Raw genomic sequence first — 24,787 nt, forward strand, 5'->3', positions numbered from 1 at the left:
AGATGTGCAGGGATAACTTCAAATAAAAGAGTTCGGATTAGCTTTAAGTTAGATATAGCCAGGTCAAGCTATTAATTACAGACAGCAATGGATGGTGCAAATCTGCAACGTGGGGCATAAAACAATCATAACTCCGAGGTTCAGTGAGCAATACGGCTTGCAGAGGCAGATAAATATTAGCCGGAGATTATACATATTTTTCATTATTCCTAATTATACGCATAATGTCTATAATGCAATATACATAATTCTTAACTTGACACACAATGACAACCATTGATGAAAGGAAGGGAATTTTTATGTGTAATTACCATCCTTTTAGTAAATTAAATTATTCATGGTCACGTGAAGAGAATTGGAAATATACTTGTTGATTAATCACAATCGTACTTAGGGATATGTTTAGCCTGCCTGAGGTGCGTGCGTGCGTGTGTGTGTGTGTGTGTGTGTGTGTGTGTGTGTGTGTGTGTGTGTGTGCTCACCTATTTGTATTCACCTATTTGTGCTTGCGGGGGTTGAGCTCTGGCTCTTTGATCCCGCCTCTCAACTGTCAATCAACTGGTGTACAGATTCCTGAGCCTACTGGGCTCTATCATATCTACATTTGAAACTGCGTATGGAGTCAGCCTCCACCACATCACTGCCTAATGCATTCCACCGGTTAACTACTCTGACACTGAAAACGTTCTTTCTAACGTCCCTGTGACTCATTTGGGTACTCAGTCTCCACCTGTGTCCCCTTGTTCGCATAGCATACCACCTATGTTAAACAGTTTATCCTTATCTACACTGTCAATTCTGAGAATTTTGAATGTAGTGATTATGTCTCCCCTTACTCTTCTGTCTTCCAGTGTCATGAGGTGCATTTCATGCAGCCTTTCCTCGTAACTCATGACTCTTAGTTCTGGGACTAGCCTAGTGGCATACCTTTCAACTTTTCCAAGCTTCATCTTGTGCTTGACAAGGTACGGGTTCCATGCTGGGGCCGCATACTCCAGGATTGGTCTTACATATATGATATACAAGAATGATTCCTTACACAGGTTCCTGAAGGCTGTTCTGATGTTAACCGGCCTCGCATATGCCGCAAATGTAATTTTTCTTATGTGGCTTCAGGTGACAGATTTGGTATCCCCCCCCACACACATTAAGTGTGTGTGTGTGTGTGTGTGTGTGTGTGTGTGTGTGTGTGTGTGTGTGTGTGTGTGTGTGTGTGTGTGTGTGTGTGTGTGTGTTTGTGTGTGTGTGTGTGTGTGTGTTTGTGTGTGTGCGTGTGTGTGTGTGTGTGGGGTGGGGAGTCAACCCGTCCTCGACTCAAGTCCATTACATCCAGCGGTTGACCCCACTGATGCATTCATAAAATTTTACATGCTGTTCATCAAAAACGGGAATTTTCTCAAATATAAATTAATATTATAATATCTTAGCATTTTGTACATTTATAGGCATTGGTTAGGTTAGGTTAGGTGTTTAAGTGCTGTTGGCGATTATTTCTTTTGTAGTTCGTAGGTGAATCATTTACAGCGTTGTGGTTCGAACAAAATTCGACAGTGAAACACTTGTTCCGGAAGTGTTCGGAGGAAATTAGTTGTGAGTCGTGTGTAAACCGTTTTTCATTCATAAACAGGTCGTTTGGCGGGTGAACGGAGTCACTTTTGGGTCTTTGTTTGGAGGACGGCTGGGGGAGTGTAGGTGTCCACGTCTCGACCTAGACACGTTAGGTCGAGGTCTTAGGTTTTTTCATGAAGCATTCTTCATAATACTGGGGACGAAATTCATTGTAATCCTCTCTACCTGTCCCACGTTGATTAATGTGATTTTATTAAATCAGGGGCTCCAGGATGGGGGGGAGACTGCATGTTGTAGGACTGGTCTCACATAGGTGGTATACAGTGATTTAAATGCCTCCATATCTAGGTTCCTGAATGATATTCTGACCTTCACCAGTGAAAGGTATGATGCTGACGTTGTCCGATTGTGTTCCTCTGGAGTTACGCTTGGTGTTATATCCACTCCTTAGTCTCTCTCTCTCTCTCTCTCTCTCTCTCTCTCTCTCTCTCTCTCTCTCTCTCTCTCTCTCTCCCTCTCTCCCTCTCTCTCTCTCTCTCTCTCTCTCTCTCTCTCTCTCTCTCTCTCTCCCTCTCTCTCTCTCGCTCTCTCTCTCTCTCTCTCTCTCTCTCTCTCTCTCTCTCACTCTCTGTCTGTCTGTCTGTCTGTCTCTCTCTCTCTCTCTCTCTCTCTCTCTCTCTCTCTCTCTCTCTCTCTCTCTCTCTCTCTCTCACTCTCTCTCACTCTCTCTCACTCTCTGTCTCTCTCTCTCTCTCTCTCTCTCTCTCTCTCTCTCTCTCTCTCTCTCTCTCTCTCTCTCTCTCTCTCTCTCTCTCTCTCTCCCCCTCTCCCCCTCCCTCACCTCCCTCACTCCTCCACATCCCCACCACCACAACCAATCGGCAGAAAAAGCCATTTAGACCTGACACTAATGCATGCAGCCAGAACTCTGATAATCCATGAATATTTAGTTCCCCCACTGGCTGATGAGTTGTGATTCCGCCCGACACCAAACACTCGCTTATAATTTAAAAAAAAGACTATAGTCCCCCCCCCCCTTCAATCTCCATCAACCCCCCCTCCCCCTCCCCCACACAGCTTGACATTCAATTATAATCTTAATTGAGCGCTCATGTCAGGTGCCAAACCCCGAAATTGGAAGCTTTTGCCAAATTGTTTCCAAGTCATACTGGATGGTCACTGTACCGGGTGGGGGTGTGGCGGGGATTATGAGGAAGGCGGGTGTTTAACTTATTAGGTGGGTGTATTAGGTGGGTGTATTAGGTGGGTGTATTAGGTGGGTGTATTAGGTGGGTGTATTAGGTGGGTGTATTATGTGGGTGTATTGGATGGGTGTATTGGGTGGGTGTATTAGGTGGGTGTATTAGGTGGGTGTATTAGGTGGGTGTATTAGGTGGGTGTATTAGGTGGGTGTATTATGTGGGTGTATTGGATGGGTGTATTGGGTGGGTGTATTAGGTGGGTGTATTAGGTGGGTGTATTAGGTGGGTGTATTAGGTGGGTGTACTGGATGGGTGTATTAGGTGGGTGTACTGGATGGGTGTATTAGGTGGGTATAATAGGTGTATTAGGAGAGCATAATTAGCCATGAGGCATCATGACTTATTCTGGGTAACGCATTATTAGGTGAGTGTGCTAGGTGCTGGGACTGATCCCTGGGGAGGAGGAGGAGGAGGAGGAGGAGGAGGAGGAGACGTTATGGCACGTTTCCTGATGCTTCTGTTCACCAGTGCCATAAACAGGTAAATGGGAGTCAAGTGACTGTTGTGGTTCCATCACCTGAAAGGTTTCTTTGGGGGAATCATTAACATCTCGATAAGACTAACAGGCTTTCTGACCCCCGACAATGAGACGAAACACGTGGATCATTCACAGAGGCTGATGCGCTAAAGCCATAGCCCAAAAGGGAAGTAATAGGCCTATACAGAGGCCGTAAATGAAGATGCTAGAAAGTTAGAAATTTCATATATACATAACGAAGATGGTAGGCCACAAACGGATTAATTTTGGGGGCCTAATTGCAAAGAATTTGTTATGCTAATCTGTACAAAAATAACGTCCTCCGTTTGCTCTTTTTTTCAGCAGTAACGAAAATTTATCTCATTGTGGAAGTTTACGTTGGTGGTAAGACGGGAGATTTTGTGTAATGTGTCCTCGTGTGTGTGTAATGTGTCCTCGTGTGTGTGTGTGATGTGTCCTCGTGTGTGTGTGTGTGTCCTCGTGTGTGTGTAATGTGTCCTCGTGTGTGTGTGATGTGTCCTCGTGTGTGTGTAATGTGTCCTCGTGTGTGTGTAATGTGTCCTCGTGTGTGTGTAATGTGTCCTCGTGTGTGTGTAATGTGTCCTCGTGTGTGTGTAATGTGTCCTCGTGTGTGTGTAATGTGTCCTCGTGTGTGTGTAATGTGTCCTCGTGTGTGTGTAATGTGTCCTCGTGTGTGTGTAATGTGTCCTCGTGTGTGTGTGTGTAATGTGTCCTCGTGTGTGTGTGTGATGTGTCCTCGTGTGTGTGTGTGATGTGTCCTCGTGTGTGTGTGTGATGTGTCCTCGTGTGTGTGTGTAATGTGTCCTCGTGTGTGTGTGTGATGTGTCCTCGTGTGTGTGTGTGTAATGTGTCCTCGTGTGTGTGTGTGATGTGTCCTCGTGTGTGTGTAATGTGTCCTCGTGTGTGTGTGTGTGTAATGTGTCCTCGTGTGTGTGTGTGATGTGTCCTCGTGTGTGTGTAATGTGTCCTCGTGTGTGTGTGTGTAATGTGTCCTCGTGTGTGTGTGTAATGTGTCCTCGTGTGTGTGTGTAATGTGTCCTCGTGTGTGTGTAATGTGTCCTCGTGTGTGTGTGTGTAATGTGTCCTCGTGTGTGTGTGTAATGTGTCCTCGTGTGTGTGTGTAATGTGTCCTCGTGTGTGTGTGTAATGTGTCCTCGTGTGTGTGTGTAATGTGTCCTCGTGTGTGTGTGTGATGTGTCCTCGTGTGTGTGTGTAATCTGTCCTCGTGTGTGTGTGTGATGTGTCCTCGTGTGTGTGTGTGATGTGTCCTCGTGTGTGTGTGTGATGTGTCCTCGTGTGTGTGTGTGATGTGTCCTCGTGTGTGTGTGTGATGTGTCCTCGTGTGTGTGTGTGATGTGTCCTCGTGTGTGTGTGTAATGTGTCCTCGTGTGTGTGTAATGTGTCCTCGTGTGTGTGTGTGATGTGTCCTCGTGTGTGTGTAATGTGTCCTCGTGTGTGTGTAATGTGTCCTCGTGTATGTGTGTAATGTGTCCTCGTGTGTGTGTGTGTGTAATGTGTCCTCGTGTGTGTGTGTGATGTGTCCTCGTGTGTGTGTGTGTAATGTGTCCTCGTGTGTGTGTAATGTATCCTCGTGTGTGTGTGTGTGTAATGTGTTCTCGTGTGTGTGTAATGTGTCCTCGTGTGTGTGTGTAATGCATCCTCGTGTGTATGTGTGTAATGTGTCCTCGTGTGTGTGTAATGTATCCTCGTGTGTGTGTAATGTATCCTCGTGTGTGTGTGTGTGTAATGTGTCCTCGTGTGTGTGTAATGTGTCCTCGTGTATGTGTAATGTATCCTCGTGTGTGTGTGTGTGTGTGTGTGTGTGTGTGTGTGTGTGTGTGTGTGTATGTGTGTGTGTGTGTGTGTGTGTGTGTGTGTGTGTGTGTGTGTGTGTGTGTATGCGTGTGTGTGTGTGTGTGTGTGTGTGTGTACTCACCTAGTTGTACTCACCTAGTTGTGTTTGCGGGGGTTGAGCTCTGGCTCTTTGGTCCCGCCTCTCAACCGTCAATCAACAGGTGTACAGATTCCTGAGCCTATCGGGCTCTGTCATATCTACATTTGAAACTGTGTATGGAGTCAGCCTCCACCACATCACCCCCTAATGCATTCCATTTGTCCACCACTCTGACACTAAAAAAGTTCTTTCTAATATCTCTGTGGCTCATTTGGGCACTCAGTTTCCACCTGTGTCCCCTTGTGCGTGTTCCCCTTGTGTTAAATAGACTGTCTTTATCTACCCTATCAATTCCCTTCAGAATCTTTAATGTGGTGATCATGTCCCCCCTAACTCTTCTGTCTTCCAGCGAAGTGAGGTTTAATTCCCGTAGTCTCTCCTCGTAGCTCATACCTCTCAGCTCGGGTACTAGTCTGGTGGCAAACCTTTGAACCTTTTCCAGTTTAGTCTTATCCTATGTGTGTGTGTGTGTGTGTGTGTGTGTGTGTGTGTGTGTGTGTGTGTGTGTGTGTGTGTGTGTGTGTGTGTGTGTGTAATGAGTCCTCGCGTGTGTGTAATGTGTCCTTGTGTGTGTGTGCAATGTGTCCTCGTGTGTGTGTGTGCAATGTGTCCTCGTGTGTGTGTGCAATGTGTCCTCGTGTGTGTGTGTGCAATGTGTCCTCGTGTGTGTGTGCAATGTGTCCTCGTGTGTGTGTGCAATGTGTCCTCGTGTGTGTGTGCAATGTGTCCTTGTGTGTGTGTGCAATGTGTCCTCGTGTGTGTGTAATGTATCCTCGTGTGTGTGTGTGTGTAATGTGTCCTCGTGTGTGTGTAATGTATCCTCGTGTGTGTGTAATGTATCCTCGTGTGTGTGTGTGTGTGTAATGTGTTCTCGTGTGTGTGTAATGTATCCTCGTGTGTGTGTAATGTATCCTCGTGTGTGTGTAATGTATCCTCGTGTGTGTGTAATGTATCCTCGTGTGTGTGTGTGTGTAATGTGTCCTCGTGTGTGTGTAATGTATCCTCGTGTGTGTGTAATGTATCCTCGTGTGTGTGTGTGTGTGTAATGTGTCCTCGTGTGTGTGTAATATGTCCTCGTGTGTGTTTAATGTATCTTCGTGTGTGTGTAATGTGTCCTCGTGTGTGTGTGCAATGTGTCCTCGTGTGTGTGTGTAATGTGTCCTGGTGTGTGTGTGTAATGTGTCCTCGTGTGTGTGTGTGTGAAATGTGTCCTCGTGTGTGTGTGCAATGTGTCCTCGTGTGTGTGTGTAATATGTCCTCGTGTGTGTGTAATGTGTCCTCGTGTGTGTGTGCAATGTGTCCTCGTGTGTGTGTGTGTAATGTATTCGTTTGCCTTGTTCGGGTTGAATGTAGACACAGTAGTCGCTTCTGTATATATTTATTGAGTGAGGCAAACAGGTGTATAACTGGCCAGCCGAGGTCCACCTACTCTGGGTCTGTGAGGATAACTGAGGCTGCTGGGAGCATGCTTGATGCTCCTCTGTCTGGCATGACGTCAGAGGCCTACTTGCCTGTGATTGGTTACATTTCAACTGACAGAATTTGAGTATAACACCGCTCGGACACGCTACCAAGTCGACGTCCCTTGTCGACAAGCTCTGGCTAGCTATATAGTTACAATGATACTGAAAGGACCTCGGTGGCATACAATAATGGCTTACATGTGAAATTTGCATAATAAAACATTGAAAGAAGATCAGGTGTGCGTAATACAAACAACTCGGCATATATGCACCAAAAAAAAAAATTCATCATAATAGGTGAAAATCATGGTAACAATGCTTTGATTAAATCAGAGTATTAAGAACATGTGTATGTCTACTGATCAGATATGAACAATACAACCCAAGGTATTGCCTAAACAAAATTATTAACATGTGTCAATGGCATGTGCTTGAAAACCATACAAAATTAAACAATTATTACATTAATAGAACAAAGTTCTGACCTAACAACCACAATTGAATTTCAAGATAGATAATTTTTTTTTTTTCTCTTTTTTTTTTTCGAAATATACAATATATTTACAAGACCAATGTACAATATATATAATGTGCAATATATTTACAAGCATATACAAGACCTGGATCAAGAAGACTAACATCTGCGTGATAGCAGTCAGGATTCACTGGCCACAATGTGGTTGCTAGAACAATAATAACTCTTATGACAAGCACTGTAAAAATACAAATGGTAGTAGACTTGACAATGGCATCTAATTCATAACAAAATAAAGTTGAGAAAAACTATACATTATATATAATGGTAATAATAAGACACATGTGGTAGAAATACTGCAATTGAGTTTTTTTTTTTTTTTTTTTCAAAACAAACAGAATAACTACAGAGTGCATTCAATTATAAATTCTGCGGATATCTACACCTAGCTCATCCAGAGCACTATACAACTCTGGCTCTGACTGAAGGTCCGGAACAGATGAAACTTCATGCGACAAACTATCATCTTGAGAGATATCCTCGTTAACATCTAGCCAATGGACATGTGGTGAGTGCACGGTTGAAACGAGAGGTCTAGATCTAAGATTATAATTGCTAGTATGGGGTTGCTGAACATCAAGTGGTCTGTCAACCACAGAAGGTGGTGTCCGAGTAGGAGTATCTGTCTGGGTAAGTTCATTGTCATCTTCCTCATCAGTCTCGTCAACAGTCATTTTAGCTAACTTCATGTGGTCTAAATGTTCATTTATATACTCTCCTGTTAACAAGTTCTTAAGTCTGTATTTGTTACCTTTAATAAGCTCGATTACCTTATATGGACCCAAAAATTTCTTAGTTAACTTGTACATAGGACCAGACCTGTGTTGGTTAAGTATCATTACTACAGATCCAATAGTTATTTTATTGGGTTTAGCTCGTGCATTCCTTGCTAGAGTGAACTCGGCTGTTGCTTTGGACAGTTGTTCTCGTATTTTCTTGAATACTAGTTGCATTTGTCTACGCTTCACTTGAACAAAATCATCTACGTTATATAAGGGAGTAGGAGGTACGTTAATCAATTCATTAGGGAGGATCTTATCTGTACCATAAAGAATAGCGTGAGGTGTGTCACCAGTAGAAACATTAATTGAAGAATTTATAGCACACTGAATTAAGGGTATAAAATCATCCCAATTGTTGTTATCAAAATTCAACGTGACTCTCAAGGCATCTAACACTTTCCTGTTAGTACGTTCAGCTAGTCCATTACTTGCCGGATGATAAGGCATGATGCTACATTTTTTGATGTTATATAAATCACACAAGCTAGTTAGAATACTATTACTGAATTCCGGACCATTATCTGAAAGGATTACTTTAGGCATACTATATCTACAAATTATTTGGTCATGGAATGCGCTGGCTATGGTTTCTGCTGTTTTGTTCGGGATAGGAACTAGTTCGCAAAACCGTGAAAAATTATCGACCATTACAAGCAAATGTTTGTTCCCTTTCTCTGTTTCCGCAAAATTTGTCAATAAATCCATCGATATTCGTTCCCAAGGAGCTTTAGTTGCTGGGTACACCTGAATTGGATTAGGTCCTGAAACATGTCCCTTGTGCTGTAAACAAGTTAAACATCTGTCAACATAATGAGCAATCTCCTTAGCCATTTTTGGCCAAAAATATTTCAATCGACCTTGTTGGAGTGTACGATCCTTTCCTGGATGTGCACTTGCAGGAGCATCATGGATAATTTTTAACACAGTTGGTACCAAGACAGCTGGAACAACTAACTGACAACATTTCCTCGGGGCTGTCCCTAGCTTTACTACTCTACACAGTAAATTGTCCAACATAACTAGTTCTTTCAATGGTACTGGCGGTTTATGAATCGGGCGAGTGTCTTGCTTAGTCAAAAATTTAATGACGGGTGCCCATATGGGGTCTTGTCTTTGTTCCGTTTCTACTACTGTAGCATCTAATGCTGGGTAATTTAACTGAATCGCAGCTACGTGTCGAGAAAACGCATCCGCTACAACATTTTGCTTTCCTGGAATATATCCAAATGTGGGATTGAATTCTTGAATTGTGAGCAAATATCTAGCAAACTTTCCAACTGGATTCTTATTTTTGAACAAGGGAATTAATGGTTGGTGATCTGTAAGAACATGAACTGGGTAATTATAAATTGTATCCTTGAAATGTTTAAGTGCCCAAACAACTGCCAAGGCTTCTCGTTCTGTTGCACTATAATTTTTCTCTTCTTTGGATAATGTGCGGCTAGCATAAGCTATTGCGTGATCTCTGTGACCTTCTGCTTGAAGTAATGCAGCACCTAAACCTATGTCACTAGCATCTGTAACCAACGTAAAAGGTTTAGAAAAATCTGGGTACCTAAGGACAGGTGACGAAATCAAGGCTGCTTTGAGTTTTTTGAATGACTGATCCTGGGCCTCTCCCCAAACAAAGGGTTCATCTTTTCTTTGCAACTTGTAAAGCGGAGCGGCTATAATAGAGAATCCAGCAATAAATGAACGATAAAATCCTACAAGACCTGTGAACTGTCTTACGGCTTCTGCGGTACGAGGTGTTGGAAAATCACGGGCAGCAATAATTTTTGATTCATTCAATGTAATACCTGAAGGTGTAACTGTATGACCTAGGAAATTAATCTTTTGCTTTAAAAATGAACATTTTGCAAGCTTTATTTTTAAATTAGCTTCAGCGAGCTTTGCAAGTACCTTTTCAAGGTTCTGGAAATGAGTCTGAACATCTTGCGACATGATTATGAGATCATCAAGGTAAACTAGAAGCGTACTTCCTATCAATCTACGAAATAGATTTGTCATGAGCCGTGAAAAGGTTATTGGACTACTACGCAAACCAAACGGCATTCTTTTGAAATGAAAATGACCATTGGGAGTACTAAAGGCTGTCAATTGTTTACTTTCCTCATCAAGGGGGATTTGCCAGAATCCCTGCAACAAATCTAACGTTGAGAATACTTTGTTTCGACCAATACTTTGCAACAAATCATTTAGAACTGGAAGTGGGAAACGATCAGGTATTGTTACTCTGTTAAGCTTGCGATAATCGATTACAGGTCTCCAAGTCCCATCTCGCTTTGGTACAAGAATCAATGGAGCGTTCCATGGCGAATTACTCGATTCAATTACATCACTCTGTAACATTTCTTCTACAAGTCTATCTGCTTCTGCTCTCTGAGAATGGGGAAGACGGTAAGCTGGTACATAAATAGGCGTAGTTCCTTGTTCAAGGGGAATTTTATGTGTAATAAGAGGAGTGAGACCTAATTTTTCTCCTGGTAGAGCAACAACAGCTCTATTCTTGTTCAAAATTTTCAAAAGCTGAGCCACAGAGTCAGGAAAATCAGTAGGACTGAGGTGTTGCGCTTGCACCTCTGGCTGAGATCCCTGTTCTCCTGGTGTGAGTGTACAAACAGTATGATCCATGGAGACATCATCCACAACTCGCACCGGTAACGAGTAATGGGCAAAATCTACAACATGGGTACCAGACTGGAGATGGATATCGGCATTACTTGTGTTCGCGATAAAAAGTGAGACAGTACCATCCTGCACTGTGTGCCAGGAGGGTTCAACAAATGTACCATTCACTTTACATGTTTCACTTTCCGCAATCACATCCGACAACTCAGGCACTCCCTGAACCTTAACTCTTATTCTGGTGAGAGAATGAGGGTGTAGCACAGTGTCAGTAGCCATGGAACCACTGACTTCAGAGATGGAAGCTGCCAGGCGAGCGAGACAACGAGAATCCGTTAGGGCGTCCCCTTCCAGAAAGTCCCGATACTCATTCTCCTTAACAACTGCACAACTACTATGCTTCAATCGAGTGCCTGTTTTCTCGGGTATGCTACCACGACAATGATCTGACAAACCTACGCTTGCAAGGCGGGTGTCAACAAAATTAACATAATCTGATTGAAGGTTGAACTCGTGGCCCTGTCGATACATGCTACACAAGGGTATGACATGGTCTTTGATACTTATGTTCCAACGATGGGGAAACAATGCAATATTTTCATCAATCATGGTGTACAGACCTAAGAGAATGTCTCCAGGAAAATGAATAATGTCAACAACTAAACATGTTATAGACAATGTGACATCATTGAACTTGAGTGGGAGGTCAATTTCACCCTGAACTTTTACTTTATTTCCTGAAATACCACTTAGAAAAGGTATGTGTGACTGTTTTAAAATAGTAGGGTGCTTACTTTCAATGTCTCTAAGAGCTGAGGGCTTGACAATATTAATTTTTGCACCTGAGTCAAGAAAAACTTTTAAAACTCTACCATGTACAATGGCTGATACAAGGGGACCATCACTTGAGACTGGACAAGTTACTATTTTTGACTTATGTTGTCTGGGATATCTGTGTCTTGTTTGTGTCAAATTTACTGTGGATCCGTCAACATCTACAACTGGTCTAGAGTCAGTGTCCTCCTCTGTCAAGTGTCCAAATCTATTTTGGGTAGCTACTGAATACACAGGGAGGGCACTAGGATTGGCTAGCTTGAATTGGTTAGCGGATGGCCTTGGGGGTTTCCCGACGACATGGAGTGAACATTCTGAGCTCCAGCATTCTGTGACTGAGCATTATAATTTGAAATTGCATTATAGCTGGGCTGGGAGTTGTAATTACGAGAGTTCTGATAATGTCTTGGACGCTGTGAGCCTCGCCAAGACTGACCATGGGAGTTACGAGGTGGAGATGTCCTTTGCCTAGCTCTACAATCCGCAGTGTGGTGACCAACTTGTTTATGGTACGTGCAATATGGAAGCCTAGAATGATTAGATTGATGAGGGGGCCGAGAGAATTGTCTAGGAGGTGATGATCTAGGGGCGGACCAACAGTCCCTTGCAAGGTGGTTACTCTTACCACAATGCCAACATGAGGGAGTGGATGGTTGTGGACTATGGCGTTTCGGCATTTTATGAGGCGGCGAATTTGACTGGGGGCTACGAGCATGGGTACGCTTCTGCGACCAAGAGTTTTGAGAATTTGTGGGAGGATGCTGAGAGCTTGTGACTACATTTACAGCATCAGAGGGTGGCAACAGTTGAGCACTTCGGGGAGCTAGTTTATCTGCGGCATTGTTAATAGCCTCAAACACTTCACCAATTTCATGTTTAACACCAAAATTTTGTTGCTCAACGATTGGTTTTGTATGCTCGGGGGCAAAATGCATTAAAGTACCAAATGCTATCATTTTGGCCATAGCCTCAGGGGACAGATTATTGTCTTTATCTAACCAAGTTGAATTATTCATAGCAGAAACTAAGGCATACAGATACTGATCGAGACGGCTAGTAAACGCATTAAACGATTCACCAGGCTGCATGGTGGCATTGGCAATTTTCTTGACTAACCTATATGGGTCAAGGTCTCCTTTATTAACAAAGCGACGGCGAAAGAAATCCTTAAATTCAGGCCAAGACTGGAGGCTAACAATGGCTTTCTCATCAACAACAAAACGTGCATCACCTTTGGTTGTGTCCACGGCTGACCGTGCAATTGCTAAGTATTCGGCATCAGTAGGCTTAGAAAAACGTGCAACTGTTTTCGCTTCAACCTTACTAAACCATGATTCTAATAAACGCGATTCCCCAGCAAAAAGAGGAATAGCCATTTCCTGAGCTGATCTCTGGCCATTGGGACAAGCAACTGTTCCCATTGATTCTGAAGGGGTTTCAACAGTGGTAGGCATTGTCACAGCCGTGGAAGTAATATTTGAACGCAGATTATAATTAAGTGCACCTGGCATCAGAAATAGTATACACAAAAATAAACACAAAAAATATCAACTTGGCTAAAGTAAAAATGGCAGAAATAAAATTATTAAATTGGGCTAGGCAAGAAAATAATTAAGAACAAGCAATTGTAAACTAAATTTAGCAATCTTTCATTAAAAAATGACTGGAATTAGATGTATGTAAATTAATTAAACCAGACTAAGCACAGCAATTTAGAATAAAAACTGGGAAATGCAATTGCAAAATTTCATTAAAAAGATTCAACACAACAAGTGGCAATGCAAGAAATATGGATGTAGCACATAAACTGGACACAGGAATGTATATAACTCCTATGGTAAAAGTTTAAAATAAAATGCTTAAAGGATAAATTTCAAGTTAGGTCTGGAGAAATTAAAAAAAATTATATTGCACAAATCCTTAACTGCTACTAAAACAAGGATTTCTTAATTCACTGGAATTTGAATTTACCAATAACACTCTAGGAGAACAATTAAAATTCAATGAAATTACTGTAAGAAGCAGGAATGTTGAAATCACACAGGAAAACTGTGGGGAGTGCAGTACTGAACCAGCTCCAATATTTAACAAGTCACTGAATGGTTAATTCACAGGATATTATGGGAATTATTGCATAAGTCACTTTTTAACACTTGGCACGTTGTTCTCAACTAGCAATTACTTATCTCAGGGTTGTAATTTATGAGGATCACCAGTAGCCAAAGTAGGAGAAGCGTCGTGAAGATCTGAAGAGGCCCATGTGAGGCGTGTTTACAAACTGGATGCGACGGCAGCGCTCCTGGCGGCGGTGGCGCGAGACTCAGGGACCCCACACTGTTCAGGCTAGAGGCACGAAGATAAATTCTGACGACGACAATATTGCGACGATGGAATAACCAGTTGATACCTGCGACGATGGCTGACGACGATTGCAGTAGCTTGCACCCTCACGAAGCTTGATACTGTCAGCTTGGGTGGCGGTGGTGGTGGTGGTGGGTGTAATAGGTGGTTCCCACGTGGTGGCGCGAGGTTCAAAAATGGCTGGCGCGGGAAGCTTCCTTCCTCCTCACTGATGAGTGAGCGTTCTCACAGGAAAATATTGACCCTTACTTCTGAAACGTTGGCCTGGAGTAGTGGTTGATGGCAGGACCCCGGTCTGGCACAATATTTGATGCGTGGGTGGCAGGATGGCGGCTTATGGCGGTGGCGGTGGCGGCGGTTTTGGCTGGAACACGAGGCGATGCTGGGTACTGGAACTTTTGCTTCCAGAAAAAAATTTCTGGATCCCACTGCTGCTACCAGTATTCGTTTGCCTTGTTCGGGTTGAATGTAGACACAGTAGTCGCTTCTGTATATATTTATTGAGTGAGGCAAACAGGTGTATAACTGGCCAGCCGAGGTCCACCTACTCTGGGTCTGTGAGGATAACTGAGGCTGCTGGGAGCATGCTTGATGCTCCTCTGTCTGGCATGACGTCAGAGGCCTACTTGCCTGTGATTGGTTACATTTCAACTGACAGAATTTGAGTATAACAAATGTGTCCTGGTGTGTGTGTGTAATGTGTTCTCGTGTGTGTGTGAAATGTGTCCTCGTGTGTGTGTGTGTGTGTGTGTGTGTGTGTGTGTGTGTGTGTGTGTGTGTGTGTGTGTGTGTGTGTGTGTGTGTGTGTGTGTGTGTATTCGTGTGTGTGTGTGTGTAATGTGTCCTCGTGTGTGTAATGTGTCCTCGTGTGTGTGTAATGTGTCCTCGTGTATGTAATGTGTCCTCGTATGTGTGTGTGTGAAATGTATCGCCTTCATCAGAGCAAAGTAGAATGAAGATCTTCATTCTACTTTGATCTGACGAAGGCGAATTAGCCGAAAACGGGTTAAGCATTCTCTATTTTTCACATGTGGTTATTCTGCATACTTGGATCAGTGTTTTTGTGATCATTGTTGCATATATATATATATATATATATATATATATATATATATATATATATATATATATATATATATATATATATATATATATATATATATATATATATATGTCGTACCTAGTAGCCAGAACGCACTTTTCATCCTACTATGCAAGGCCCGATTTGCCTAATAAGCCAAGTTTTCATGAATTAATTGTTTTACGACTACCTAACCTACCTAACCTAACCTAACCTATCTTTTTCGGCTACCTAACCTAACCTAACCTATAAAGATAGGTTAGGTTAGGTTAGGTAGGGTTGGTTAGGTTCGGTCATATATCTACGTTATTTTAACTCCATTTAAAAAAAATTGACCTCATACATAAAGAAATGGGTAGCTTTATCATTTTATAAGAACAAAATTAGAGAAAATATATTAATTCAGGAAAACTTGGCTTATTAGGCAAATCGGGCCTTGCACAGTAGGCCGAGAAGTGCATTCTGGCTACTAGGTACGACATATATATATATATATATATATATATATATATATATATATATATATATATATATATATATATATATATATATATATATATATATATATATATATATATATATATATATATATATATATCAGGTGTCGTTAGTTAAATTTATACATCCTAAGAAGTAAAATATTTCCTGAAAGTCCTTCATGCATATTGTGGCTGTGTATGACTCTCAAAGAAGCCTGACCAACGTTATGAGTGACTGTGGCATCATAAGCTTCGTGGAATATGGCGGCACACCCCCCCCTCCCTCCCCACATGTCCTGTCACTCCTGGGCAAATGTATGACTCCCCGTCCCTTCTTCTGAACTATAACGGGACCCCCTTGTTCTGTAACCCATGAACTATAACGGGACCCCCTTGTTCTGTAACCCATGAACTATAACGGGACCCCCTTGTTCTGTAACCCATGAACTATAACGGGACCCCCTTGTTCTGTAACCCATGAACTATAACGGGACCCCCTTGTTCAGTAACCCATATACTCTCCCAGTCAGGTCATGGTAATTACACTATTGTGCCGTTAGTGCAGCACTGAAGTGGGCGCCATCCTGATTGGTCATCTTGTCCCTCACGTATTGACCCCGCAGCTTGTATTGCTCTTCGGAGGAAAAAATAAAAGTTTCTCTGAGCTTAACTTTGCTCATTTTATCTGTGTCTGCCACCGTGGGACCATTTTCAGGGGCCCACAACACATTAAGGTGTGGGTTTTGGCTCGTTTCTTGGTGCCATCTGGGCGCCTCTCAAGTCCCACACTCTGTCTTGAACTTATTTTTAAAACGTTATCTTTTAACTTCTCTCTCAGGACAAAGTTACGGGAGAGTGAAAAGAGGGTTTATAAGGTAAAGAGGGGGTATAGGGTAGAGAGGTGTATAAGGTTGAGAAGAATCGGAGGGGTGTATAAGGGGGTTATAAGGGGTGAGGGGGAAGGGGGTAACGACTGTGGCTCCTAAAGGGAAGGGGTGCAAGGATTTAGCCACATGGTGGAGGTCGGTGGCCTCCCCTGCCCCCCCTCCTGTAGGGGGAGCACATTGGTCTACCAGCTGAGGTGGTGCCTCGGGTGACCTTGCTGGCGTTAGAAGGGACTGGGAGGGGGGAGAGGGAGGGACTGGGAGGGGGAAGGGAGGCGATTATATTTCTGGCAATTTAACATTGCCATAAATATATATATATATATATATATATATATATATATATATATATATATATATATATATATATATATATATATATATATATATATATATATATATATATATATATATTTATATACACATATACATACATAGATATAATACACAGGCATACCCATGCTAGGAGGGGTACTGAGCAGTGACCAGGTCCCGTTTACTCCTCCTACTTTTCTCAGAAGGATTATCATTAAGCACTGAAACAACTGTGTGTGTGTCTCAGAAAATTTATTATTACAATCACTAAAAACTCTATTGAAAGCACACCAAATATTTCACTTGTCCACATGAAAATCGCAAGGTCTTTTATTGCTAATATTTCTTAAAGCATTCAATTTAGGTTTACCACGGCCAACCTATGATCATCCCGGATTTCAGACCATTCCCCCTGCAAAGTTAAATGACAAACCCCAAGCATCTGGCGTCTAACTTTGGACAGAAAGAGGGACATTTTCTTTTATACTACAGAAATACACACTCAGAAAACCCACAATGAAGAAAAAGGAACTTTTAAGTGTGCTATCGAGCGCAAGATATGCTGCTCATCAGAGACAATATGAGGATGAGGGAGTGTCACAAAGAGGCGACACATCTTGTACTCAAAAGCATGCTCAGACAACGTCCCTGTCTCTTTAATGGGGTTATTCTGCAGTTCCTGAGATCAGAAACTTTGATCCTGATGAGAATATATATCCTCAATCTCCTCCTCTCTGCCCAAACACTTGGGCTGGACGATAGAGCGACGGTCTCTCTCTACTACCTGCTTCATACAGGTCGGCGTTCAGTCCCCGACCCTCTAAGTGATTGGGCACCTTGAGGTTACCTTGAGGTGCTTCCGGGGCTTAGCGTCCCCACGGCCCGGTCGTCGACCAGGCCTCCTGGTTGCTGGACTGATGAACCCATTGGGCACCATTCCTTTCCCCCGTCCCATCCCAAATCCTTATCCTAACCCATTCCCAGTGCTATATAGTTGTAATGGTTTGGCGCTTTCTCCTGATAGTTCCCTTCTCTTCCATCCTATTCACCTTTCTCTCCCATCCGCCCATCTCTCCTTCTGTCTCCCCCCCCCCCCCCCCCCCCCGCCGTTTTTCCTCCCCCCTCACCTCTGCCTTTCACTCTCCTCCCTACAAAAACTGCTAAAATATCTTCGAAAAACACATCCCCGATTTCAAACTTGATGAAAATCATCACAGGGGGTCGCTTTTTACGGCGATATTTCTTAGAGTAGCACTAGGGGCCAACACAGACTGGCCTGTGAGACTCGCAAACTGCCATGTGTTATTTTGGAAATTGGACGAGACTAGCCCTGAGCCTCTCCATGGCCAACTACTGTGGATAGATATTCTATTTTATAGAAAAAAGGATTTTGTCCCCAGTGTCTCTTGTATACCTGTTGATATATATATATACCTCTACCCCCTGTCCCTCCCCCTCATATTTCCTTCTCTCATTATGCCTCCATCTCTCCCTCTCTGCCTCTCGCATCCTCCCTCCCTGCTTCCCTTTCCCTCTTCCTGCCCTTTCTCCCCTCTCTGCCTCCTTCCCTCCCTATCCCTCCCGTTCCTCCCATTCGTATCTGGTTGGTGTATTTTTTTCAATCAGGCAGGAGAGGTATTTCTTCCGCCAGACGTAGAGTGTTATCATACACCGTGGCGGTGGATGGGGTTTGATTCCCAGTTTCCAGGAAGGAGCCAACCCACGATGCCTCCCTGGGGCGGAATATTTGAACAGTGGAAGAAAACTTTACGTGTAAAGAGAATATTTACCAAATAGGGGAAATATCTCACCCGTAGGGAGAATATTTAATCCACGGGTGAAGAATAGGGCGGGCCTTGCTGGCACTCTCTTTGCGTGATCCTGGCTACACCAGGTGTAGCCCCTGGCCCGGGCTACACCTGGTGTAGCCTCTGGCCCGGGCTACACCTGGTGTAGCCTCTGGCCCGGGCTACACCTGGTGTAGACCCTGGCCCGGGCTACACCAGGTGTAGCCTCTAGCCCGGGCTACACCTGGTGTAGACTCTGACCCGGGCTACACCTGGTGTAGACCCTGGCCCGGGCTACACCTGGTGTAGACTCTGGCCCGGGCTACACCTGGTGTAGACTCTGACCCGGGCTACACCTGGTGTAGCCTCTGGCCCGGGCTACACCTGGTGTAGACTCTGGCCCGGGCTACACCTGGTGTAGCCTCTGGCCCGGGCTACACCTGGTGTAGCCCCAGTAATTATCCAGAAGGAAGCGCTGTAACTACACATCACTTTAGTAGGCATACGTGAACAAGGAGCTGGGATATGAATAGGGAGAGAATAGGAATAGTGCACAAACACTTGGACCACCAGGGATTGAACTCCGACCCTGCAAGAATCAGGGCCATCGCTCTATCGACCAGTCCAGTTAAATGGACATCTAGCGCAGCTAACTATACACTATGGTCACCTCGGCGCTCGAAGCTGGAGTGCTGGTGGGACCCCGACCATGGTTCCTGCTGATCCAAAATTAACCCTTTTCTGTGCAGTTTCTTCCGCCTTGAGACACTAGTGACCCGGAATGGGTCCGCTGGGTCCGCGTATTAACCACTTGAGTTCCAATGTTCGGCTGCAGTCTATAGTACGCTCTATAGTATAGGTTCTATGCCCTCGTTCTGAAGGGCCTATTGCCAGTATAGGCCCTCCAGAATGCGCAGACAAAAACATCAAAAGTCTGGACTAATTTATATAAATAGACCGGGGTTTCTTACCCCATTGGAGACTGTTTCAGAACCCTTGGGACTGTTTCAAAACCCTTAGGACTGTTTCAGGAACCCGTCCTCTTAAAAATAACGTCTCTTTTGGCTCGTATGCGCACTATGGCTAAATTTGGACGTAATTTGAAATGAAATCGACTCACAAAAGTGACGTTCTGGTCCGTTTTCTATTTGAGTCGTCCGACCTACGCGGAGAGGTTATAAGAGAACACTTTAAATTAACGTTTTTCATACCGTTTTGAAACTTTGTGAGAATTTCCTGCCCACCTAACCTATCAGAGGACCCTTAACTTACTGTTGTTGAAAAAAAAATCCCAAATTTATTTTCATTTGTTTTTCATTTTCAAATTACGTCCAAATTCGGCCATACGGGCAAACGGCCAAAAGCGACGTTCTTTTTAAGAGGACAGGTTGGTTTCAGAACCCTGGGAGAATGTAGATCATTATTTCGCCCAAACTGGAACATTTTGCAATTGGGGTAGAACACTCCTGAGCGCCGCCGAACAGTTAATTCTTAGGGAGAACCCTTCACATGTGGGGATAATTTTTTATTGGTTAGAGAGAACATTTCGGCCGCATGTGGAGAAGAACACTTGACCCACAGGGAAAGGGGGGGGAATAAGGGGGAGGAAAGGGGCGAACGTTTCGCCCGCAAGAAGGGGGGGGGGAAGAGCCAACGTTTCACCCGTGAAACACATTTTATATCTTGCGTTTCTCTTGGTCATTTTGTTTCCTACGAGAGTCCTTAAAGAACCCGGAGTCCTGGGAGAGGACCTCTGGTGGGACCGGATTCCTTGAGAATATTAGAGGGTGTTGCCTCCCAACTCTATGCTGTTTCTTCCTCTTTATCCTCCAGTCTTCTTCTTCCAACTTTTTAATAATTCTGGTGTTTAGTTTCCACCTCTTGTCCCTTCGGCTGTGTATCGCGTGTGACCAGTCCCGTGAGTATTTTGTTTGTAGTGATTATGTCTCGTCTCTGTATTTTCTCTTTTTCCAGTGACATGAGTTATAATTCCTTGAGTGTGTCCTCGTAGCTCATACCTCTCGACTCTGGTACATGTCTGGGTGTGTTCCTTTAGGTTTATAAAGGGAATTATTATATTGGGCAACTTTACATCGATAACAATAAAGTGGAAACTATTAAGCAATACGACTGCATAATACCATCACAGTAACAGTACCACCACAGTAACAGTACCACCACAGTAACAGTACCACCACAGTAACAGTACCACCACAGTAACAGTACCACCACAGTAACAGTACGACCACAGTAACAGTACCACCACAGTAACAGTATCACCACAGTAACAGTACCACCACAGTAACAGTACCACCACAGTAACAGTACCACCACAGTAACAGTACCACCACAGTAACAGTACCACCACAGTGACAGTACCACCACAGTAACAGTACCACCACAGTGACAGTACCACCACAGTAACAGTACCACCACAGTGACAGTACCACCACAGTAACAGTACCACCACAGTGACAGTACCACCACAGTGACAGTACCATCACAGTAACAGTACCACCACAGTGACAGTACCACCACAGTGACAGTACCATCACAGTAACAGTACCACCACAGTGACAGTACCACCACAGTAACAGTACCACCACAGTAACAGTACCACCACAGTAACAGTACCACCACAGTAACAGTACCACCACAGTAACAGTACCACCACAGTGACAGTACCACCACAGTAACAGTACCACCACAGTAACAGTACCACCACAGTGACAGTACACTATAGTGACAGTACACCACAGTGACAGTACCACCACAGTCACAGTACCACCACAGTAACAGTACCACCACAGTGACAGTACCACCACAGTAACAGTACCACCACAGTGACAGTACCACCACAGTAACAGTACCACCACAGTGACAGTACCACCACAGTGACAGTACCACCATAGTGACAGTACCACCACAGTAACAGTACCACCACAGTAACAGTACCACCACAGTAACAGTACCACCACAGTAACAGTACCACCACAGTAACAGTACCACCACAGTAACAGTACCACCACAGTGACAGTACCACCACAGTGACAGTACCACCACAGTGACAGTACCACCACAGTAACAGTACCACCACAGTGACAGTACACTATAGTAACAGTCACCACAGTAACAGTACCACCACAGTAACAGTACCACCACAGTAACAGTACCACCACAGTAACAGTACCACCACAGTGACAGTACCACCACAGTGACAGTACCACCACAGTGACAGTACCACCACAGTGACAGTACCACCACAGTAACAGTACCACCACAGTGACAGTACCACCACAGTGACAGTACCACCACAGTAACAGTACCACCACAGTGACAGTACACTATAGTAACAGTCACCACAGTAACAGTACCACCACAATAACAGTACCACCACAGTAACAGTACCACCACAGTAACAGTACCACCACAGTGACAGTACCACCACAGTGACAGTACCACCACAGTGACAGTACCACCACAGTGACAGTACCACCACAGTAACAGTACCACCACAGTGACAGTACCACCACAGTGACAGTACCACCACAGTAACAGTACCACCACAGTGACAGTACACTATAGTAACAGTCACCACAGTAACAGTACCACCACAGTAACAGTACCACCACAGTAACAGTACCACCACAGTGACAGTACCACCACAGTAACAGTACCACCACAGTGACAGTACCACCAGAGTAATAGTACCACCACAGTAACAGCACCACCACAGTAACAGTACCACCACAGTAACAGTACCACCACAGTAACAGCACCACCACAGTAACAGTACCACCACAGTAACAGTACCACCACAGTAACAGTACCACCACAGTAACAGCACCACCACAGTAACAGTACCACCACAGTAACAGTACCACCACAGTAACAGTACCACCACAGTAACAGTACCACCACAGTAACAGCACCACCACAGAAACAGCACCACCACAGTAACAGTACCACCACAGTAACAGTACCACCACAGTAACAGTACCACCACAGTAACAGTACCACCACAGTAACAGCACCACCACAGTAACAGCACCACCACAGTAACAGTACCACCACAGTAACAGTACCACCACAGTAACAGTACCACCACAGTAACAGTACCACCACAGTAACAGTACCACCACAGTAACAGTACCACCACAGTAACAGTACCACCACAGTAACAGTACCACCACAGTAACAGTACCACCACAGTAACAGTACCACCACAGTAACAGTACCACCACAGTAACAGCACCACCACAGTAACAGTACCACCACAGTAACAGTACCACCACAGTAACAGTACCACCAGAGTAACAGTACCACCACAGTAACAGTACCACCACAGTAACAGTACCACCACAGTAACAGTACCACCACAGTAACAGTACCACCACAGTAACAGTACCACCACAGTAACAATACCACCACAGTAAGAGTACCACCACAGTAACAGTACCACCACAGTAACAGTACCACCACAGTAACAGCACCACCACAGTAACAGTACCACCACAGTAACAGTACCACCACAGTAACAGTACCACCACAGTAACAGTACCACCACAGTAACAGCACCACCACAGTAACAGTACCACCACAGTAACAGTACCACCACAGTAACAGTACCACCACAGTAACAGTACCACCACAGTAACAGCACCACCACAGTAACAGCACCACCACTGTAACAGTACCACCACAGTAACAGTACCACCACAGTAACAGTACCACCACAGTGACAGTACCACCACAGTAACAGTACCACCACAGTAACAGTACCACCACAGTAACAGTACCACCACAGTAACAGTACCACCACAGTAACAGTACCACCACAGTAATAGTACCACCACAGTAAGAGTACCACCACAGTAAGAGTACCACCACAGTAACAGTACCACCACAGTAACAGTACCACCACAGTAACAGCACCACCACAGTAACAGTACCACCACAGTAACAGTACCACCACAGTAACAGTACCACCAGAGTAACAGTACCACCACAGTAACAGTACCACCACAGTAACAGTACCACCACAGTAAGAGTACCACCACAGTAAGAGTACCACCACAGTAACAGTACCACCACAGTAACAGTACCACCACAGTAACAGCACCACCACAGTAACAGTACCACCACAGTAACAGTACCACCACAGTAACAGTACCACCACAGTAACAGTACCACCACAGTAACAGTACCACCACAGTAACAGTACCACCACAGTAACAGTACCACCACAGTAACAGTACCACCACAGTAACAGTACCACCACAGTAACAGTACCACCACAGTAACAGCACCACCACAGTAACAGTACCACCACAGTAACAGTACCACCACAGTAACAGCACCACCACAGTAACAGTACCACCACAGTAACAGCACCACCACAGTAACAGCACCACCACTGTAACAGTACCACCACAGTAACAGTACCACCACAGTAACAGTACCACCACAGTGACAGTACCACCACAGTAACAGTACCACCACAGTAACAGTACCACCACAGTAACAGTACCACCACAGTAACAGTACCACCACAGTAACAGTACCACCACAGTAACAGTACCACCACAGTAACAGTACCACCACAGCGCATCACTCGTCCTATGAGTGCCTGGACAACATGCACAACACTTTCCAATAAGAACAAAACTGGCAGGGTTGTTCCTCCCGTCACGTGTACATACACGGCTGGGACTTGCTAAACTGTCTTAAAGTGGACACTTTATCAAAGAAGAAGGTTAACATTTATCTAAGCTTACGTTATCTTGCAGGAGCAAATTGGAGGAATCATTAAAAACAAAAAAACAGTATCCATATCTGACAAAAATAATTCCGGGTTTATTATTTTACATATATTTGTAATGTGTCTTTGTTGGGGACAAATATCTCGGGTTGTAGTGAAGGTGGTGTCCGTCACTCTCACTACAGATTCTGCAGCTCCACTGCTCAACTGTTGTTTCCATCCTGAATCTCGTTGGGTACTTGTATCCAAGACGAATTCTTGCTATTACAGTCTTGTTCGATCATCTCCCTTCCGTCCATAATGATTGGGACCGCCAGTTGCCGCTACATTGTATCAGCGAACAAATTCACTGATTCGTTCTTCTATCCTCCTTTCTTCAATTGCCTCGTCATGGAGCTGTTGTTTGATACTGTAACTTGTAGAAGTCTTGGGTAGCTACTATTCATTATGCAGTATGGGTCTGAATATTATGAGATTTTGTTGTGTAGTTTCTTTCCTACCACAAAGGTACTCATTCATTTATACAATGTTAACCAGCCGTCATACATTTTCTTGTCCTACAAAGACAGGGCCAAGGACATGTTGCACTACAT

General features: G+C 44.1%; 1 protein-coding gene across 1 annotated transcript in view; it reads right to left on the minus strand.

Moving 5' to 3' along the window:
- LOC123750790 (uncharacterized) overlaps positions 1–24,787 on the minus strand; it is a 45,456-nt gene that overhangs the window by 4,096 nt on the left and 16,573 nt on the right. The window lies entirely within an intron of this gene.

This window comes from Procambarus clarkii, chromosome 10 (assembly GCF_040958095.1).
Source record: "Procambarus clarkii isolate CNS0578487 chromosome 10, FALCON_Pclarkii_2.0, whole genome shotgun sequence".
Taxonomy (NCBI): domain Eukaryota; kingdom Metazoa; phylum Arthropoda; class Malacostraca; order Decapoda; family Cambaridae; genus Procambarus; species Procambarus clarkii.